A 6,584-nucleotide genomic window follows, 5' to 3' on the forward strand; every position below is an offset into this window, starting at 1 on the left:
GCAGTCGCTTAGCCAACTGAGCCACCCAGGCACCCTCATGTGTGGAATTTAAGAAACAAAACTAAGGAGCAAAGGGAAAAAGAGAGAGAGACAAACCAAGAGATAGATTCTTAACTCTAGAGAAGGGAGGCAGTTGGGGGAATGGGTTAAATAGGTGATGGGGATTATGGGATGCACTTGTCTTGAGGAGCACCGGGTGATGTATGCAAGTGTTGAATCACTATGTTGTACACCTGAAACTAATACTGCCCTGTATGTTAACTAACTGGAAAGAAAAGAGTCTTGCACCATAGGGCGCCTGGATGACTCATTTGGTTGGGCACCTGCCTTCAGCTTGGGTCATGATCCCGGGGTCCTGGGATGGAGCCCCCGTCAGGCTCCCTGCTCAGCGGGAAGTCTGCTTCTCCCTCTGCCTCTGCCATTCTCCTCCTTGTGCTCTCTGGCTCTCTCTATAGCTCTGTCAAATGAATAGATAGATAGATAGATAGATAGATAAAATCTTAGTCTTTTTTTAATTCATTTTTTAAAAGATTTTATTTATTTATTTGAGAGAGAGAGAGAATGAGAGAGAGCACATGAGAGGGGGGAGGGTCAGAGGGAGAAGCAGACTCCCCGCTGAGCAGGGAGCCCGACGCGGGACTCGATCCCGGGACTCCAGGATCATGACCTGAGCCGAAGGCAGACGCTTAACGACTGAGCCACCCAGGCGCCCCCTTAAAAAAAAAAAGTCTTGCACCTAAAAAAATAATAGTGTATTGGGCGCCTGGGTGGCTCAGTTGGTTGGGCGACTACCTTCGGCTCAGGTCATGATCCTGGAGTCCCGGGATCGAGTCCCGCATCGGGCTCCCTGCTCAGCAGGGAGTCTGCTTCTCCCTCTGACCCTCTTCCCTCTCGTGCTCTCTATCTCTCATTCTCTCTCTCAAATAAATAAATAAAATCTTTAAAAAATAAATAAAAATAAAAAATAATAGTGTATCAAAATTGGTTCATTAATTTCTTTTAAAGATTTTATTTATTTATTCATGAGAGACAGAGAGAGAGAGAGAGAGAGAGAGAGGGAGAGAGGCAGAGGGAGAAGCAGGCTCCCAAGGAGCAAGGAGCCGGATGCGGGACTCAATCCCAGGACCCTGGGATCATGACCTGAGCTGAAGGCAGACACTTAACCGTCTGAGCCGCCCAGACGCCCTGGTTCATTAATTTTGACAAATAGACCAGAGTAAAGTAAGATTAAGGGCAGGGGAAACTGGGTGGGCACTCTATGGGAACCCTCTGTACTGTTTTTGCAACTATTCTGTAAATTTATTCTTTTTTTTTTACGATTTTATTTATTTGGGAGAGAGAGTGCACGCGCAAGTTGCGGGGGAGGGGCAGAGGTAGAGGGACAAGCCGACTCGGCAATGACAGGGGCCCGACATAGGGTTCCATCCCAGCTCCCCGAGATCATGACCTGAGCCGAAGTCAGATGCGTAACTGACTGAGCCACCCAGGCGCCCCAAATCTAAAGCTATTCTGGAAAAAAAAAAAAAAAGCCTTGGTAAATTAATTTTTGGTCAACCAGATTACTCAAATATTTGAGAGAGAGAGAGAATGAGAGAGAGCACGAGAGGGAAGAGGGTCAGAGGGAGAAGCAGACTCCCCGCTGAGCGGGGAGCCCGATGCGGGACTCGATCCCGGGACCCCAGGATCATGACCTGAGCCGAAGGCAGTCGCTTAACCAACTGAGCCACCCAGGCGCCCAGCCTTGTTAAAAGAAATCTTGGGGCGCCTGGCTGGCTCAGTTGGTGGAAGATGTGACTCTTGATCTCGGGGTCCTGAGTTCGAGCCCCACTTTGGGTGTAGAGATTACTTAAAAAAAAAATCTCTCCTCCAGATTCCCCCAGGCACCTAAACATTCCTGAAGTTGAACCTACTGCCCCCTTCAGGACAGTCCGTGCTAGGGTACCTTTGGTCACGGTAGAATTTAGGCGGGCAGAAAGGCACCTTGGACTTCAGACCTTTCTGCAATGACAGAAGTGTCCTATCATCGTCCCATCCAGTCGGGTGGCCACTTAACCCCGTGTGGACCAGTATTTGCAGCATCAGCCACCTCCTCGAGCCTTGGGTCCTTTGAAGCATCAGGCAGGCCTGTACCTGGCATTGGGGCCGCCGCCTGCCAACACATCCGGGCAGGTGGGTCTTGTGTTGAGCACGTTTGGGCTGGACCTGTGGTCCATCTGCGTAGGGCATGTTCATTCAATCCTTGATCAGTTTACCTCGAAGTCTGAATCCCGGCCACATGGGAGCCCTTTCCTCATGGTGAGGGGACCAGCAGCCGAGCACCATGATGAGCAGCCCAATGGAGGAGGTGGGGGACAGGCTGCAGGGCATCTCGGCCCTGCTTGTGCTTGGGAATCACCTGCCCGAGGCCAGGCCACACCTGGACTGAAGGAACCACAACCTCTGGGGCGAGGCTGAGGGCCACTGGGTCTGATAAACCGAGTCCAGCCTGGCTCCTGCGGCCTGCGGGGGGAAGGTAGAGGAAGCCGTGACTGGCAGCTGGTGTCACCCATCTAAGGAGGGGGCTGGAATTACAGTCACGGCAGCAAAAGAGAAATGCAGAATGGAGATCACCCCCCTCTGGTGCCTCTTCCTTCCCTTGCCTCCACCAGAACCCATTGTGGCATCGCACAGAGCAGTGTCCTGATGATAGGGAAGGATCACTCCCCTACTGGGGCCCCCATCCCACGGTGCTCCAGCAGCCTGAGAGCCATAGCTCCTACCGTGACTTGGGGGGGCTGCGTCCTCTCCAAGGTCTCCAGGGCAGGGGTGATAACACGACCTTCTGGCCCGCAGCGCTGCGGCCCATTGGGCCCACCTGCTCCAGCGGTTGCCTATTCGGAACCTCACCACCTCCTGCGGCCCCGTGAGGCTTGGGAAGGCTGACACGGTGGCAGCTTCTGCACTTAGCTATAGTGGCCTCTCTCGAGACGTCCCGCAGCGAGGAGCCATTCTCCCTGCAGAGCGCACGGAGAGGCAAGGTGGGAAAGACGAGCAGGGGTCAGCTCGCCAGGGCCTGCTCGGTGAGCTGCTTCCAAGGACATGAACAGGATCCTGAGCTCAACGGGAGGCCCTCTGAGGGATGCGGGTCAGGTCGGGGAGTGACCAGAATGGATTCACGTTCTAGGACGAGAACTCTGGTGGCCGCGGGCGGCGTGGGGTGTGGTCTAGCCGCACGCGAGGCTCACCTGGAGGCTGAGAGCAGAAGTCCAGGTGAGAGCCTTGGCCACGGCCTGGCCTCGGGCAGCCCCAGGACGCCCTGGAGTAGGGACTGTGTGAAAGCAGAGCCCGTTAAAGCCCAGCAGCCCCCAGGGGGCCAAGGGAGCTCCCCATCCACCTGTGGCTCCAGGCGGCCGGCCCTCCTGGGGGCCTGCGAGACCCTCCCCGCAGCTCACAGGCCCCCGGGGTTGGGCGGGAGAGCCGGCGAGAAAACCTCTGAGCAGGGCGGGCGCTCTCAAATGGCTCTGACACGGTGCGAGTACACTCTTGTGTCTTTTTGCCATCTGCTGCTGTCATTAAAACATTACATTTCCATCTGTTTTCACACTTCTCCCCCCTCCCAGCCGCCCCTCCTGGAGGCACACGGCACGAATCCCTAGTCGTGGGCCGGAACGTTCCCGCGCCTCCCGGAACCTGGGAGCTGCTCCGGGACACGCCGGGGTTAGGGCGAACAGAGCTTCTCCGGGCTCAGAGCTGTTAACGTCCATCTAGTTCCTCGTCGCCAGTGACCCCAGGCTCTGCGTCACACCCCGCCGACACACACTTTGTGGGGGGAGCCACTCACAAAGCGTTATTGTTGGTTTTAATTGGTGTGCACGACTTTGGCATTAAGAGCAAATGGAAAAATAAAGTACAGACATTAGTATCCATTTCCCCCAGGACGCATTTAAGGAAGAACAGACTGAAGAAGAGTCAGGGAGCCATGCTTTGGGCTCACGTAAGTCATCATTCCAGACCAACCCCCAAAGAGGCACCCACCCCACCCACCCCCTCCTTTGTAAGCACCACCCCCCAACCTTTCATTGAAAAAGGACTTCAGCCGCCTCCATTCTGACCGCAAACTTTTTTTTTTTTTAAGTTTTTATTTTGAAGTAATCTCTACACCGAAAGTGGGGCTTGAACTCGTAACTCCAGGATCAAGAGTCGTTGCTCCAGCCACTGAGTCAGCCAGGCGCCCCTGACCTAAGACTTGCTAGTTTGGGTTCTCCTTTCCAGCTAGTCTGTCGGCTCAGGTGGAAGACCCTGAGGGCAAAGCATCCCATGCTGGGAACAGAAGCTACCCCCTCAAGCGATAAGGACCGCCCTGAGCCTGAGAGATCTCTCGTGATTGACCCAAGACGGGGATGCATTTGACCTTCACTGCCTACCTGCACGCACCCACCCACCTTTGCCCCACGTTTTCCTTAGATAAACTGGAAGTATTTTCGGCACTTTGGAGACAGACTTCGAGCTGCTAGTCCACTGTCTTCCCAGTGTTGGCCTCACTGAAATAATTTCCTTTCTTGTTTCCCTACCACTTTGGATGTTGTCAGCAGCGAGTGGCCAGACCAGGTCTGCTCGTGAACCCCAGAACCAGGTGCTCTTGCATCCCTGTGCCCTGGGCTACATCATGAAGGGCCAAGTCCACACAAAACTGAACAACTTCACAAGTTTGTGACCGCACAGGTGGGCCTGGTGGGTCTTCTCAAACACAGCTGTGCTAACATCAGCATTATTGCTAACGTTCTGGAGGACTCTTTGGATCCTATGCCACATGTTATTCTAGGTTCTGTGTATTCGCTCATTTAATCTTCCCGAAAACCTAGTTATCATCTCCACTTGAAGATCAAGGAAACTGAGGCTCAGGGAGGCAAAGTAACTTGCTCAAGTTCCCCCACTGATAAATAGAGCGTTGGGACAGACGGGATTTAGGCTAGGAAGCAGGAATCCACAATCGCAGACTCCACCCCAGACTTCCCAAAACATAATCTGCATTTGAACCAGATCCCTACTGGGAGTATCTTCAAGCGCAAGAAGCACTAGTGTAGTCCAGAACATGCCTCAGAGTTGCCTGACCACCACCACAAAGAGCACAGCACGGGGGTGGGGGTGGGGGAGGGGTGGTGGTGTGGGTCAGGGGCTTCATTATCTGCTAACCCATCCAAAGGGGGTGACCCTGGTACTGCCAGCTGGCCTTGAGAGCCCCCAGCCCCCCTGCTCCTGCTCCCAAAAAAGCCCCAGGTGCTTGCTCTGGAATGCTGTTGTTACAGAAATGGGAGCTCCCCTAGCACCCAGGGCAGGTAAGGCCCCCGGTGGATGGCTCCAGGACCCCCACTCTCACCACCCACCCCACGTTCATACCTTCACTGTCAGTAATCCTCAGGTCCCTCGGGGCATCGTCTCCATCCTCCAGGTGAAAACGGAGGCCCAGAGGGGTTGGTGACCACCTGCCTGATCAGAATAACTCCCGTGGATTGACTGTTTGATCCCTGCCAGGCACCATGCAGGGATTTTACATAGACTATTTTACTTATTCCTCAGATGCTCCCCATTTTATCCTCACTTTCTAGGTGAAAAAAAGGTTCAGAGAGGTCAAGTGACTTTCCAAGGTCACACAGTACAACATGGGTCTTGCTGACACCAAAGCCCTTGCTCGTACCCACTCCCCGCATTCTTTCTGATAGCTCCTATGTGGGATGCTAGAGCTGCAGTGGGGTGCCCTGCTCCCTACTTGCATGCCCTCCCTGCGCAGAAGTGTGCACTGAGCAAGCCTCCTCCACCTCGCCCCTCCCTTGTGGGGAGAGAGAGCTTGCTTGAAGGCAGAGGCTTAGGGTGCCGGGCAGTGTCACAGCCTTTGCTGCAGGTTGGGGGTGCAGACATCACCAGGAAAGGTCTCTCTCCCCTTACTCAGCAGGCACCCTCCTAAGGTTGCTGGCTTCACCAGGGATGGAGGCTCCAGGTACAAGAGGCACAAAGCCAGGAACTGGTACGGACACCCTGGGTGCCATGAGAGCAAGGGAACTCACTCTGCCCCTGCAAGAAACCCATATCCAGCATCCTGGGACTGCGCAGCCTCTGACCGACCCCCTCCTGCCTGGGCTCCAGCTCACAGCCCTCTTGCTGTTGCCATGGGCACTAAAAGCCTGGGCTGAAGCCGGGATTAGCCACAGCAGGTTGCTGAGTGGGCTGGAGGCCTCTGAGCTGTGCCCGGGGAGATACAGGGACTCCTCCCGCGCCCTGGCGTGTAGACCGAGCCAGTCTTTAGGGCTCGTGCCCAGCACCAGTGCTCTGGCCCAGCGTGCCCCCTGGTGCCCAGAGTCAGGGACTGGGGCCCCAAGCCATGAGCAGGAGCTGAGAATACACTCGCATGGCCTGGCTTGGTCTCTGTGCTCCCGCCACCCTCCATGACGGCACACTGGGGCAGCGGCTGGCCACAGCTGGAGGAGACACACAAAGCCGATTTGAACCCAGCCCCTCACAGCCATTCAGCAGAGCCATGGCCCACCCACCCAAAGACCAGGGAGTGAGACACCTAAGTTCCGCTGTCTTAAGCCAGTGAGTCTGGGGAG

Source organism: Callorhinus ursinus, unplaced genomic scaffold (genome assembly GCF_003265705.2).
Source record: "Callorhinus ursinus isolate GAN/ISIS: 27379988/994484 unplaced genomic scaffold, GSC_fseal_2.0 scaffold46, whole genome shotgun sequence".
Lineage (NCBI taxonomy): Eukaryota > Metazoa > Chordata > Mammalia > Carnivora > Otariidae > Callorhinus > Callorhinus ursinus.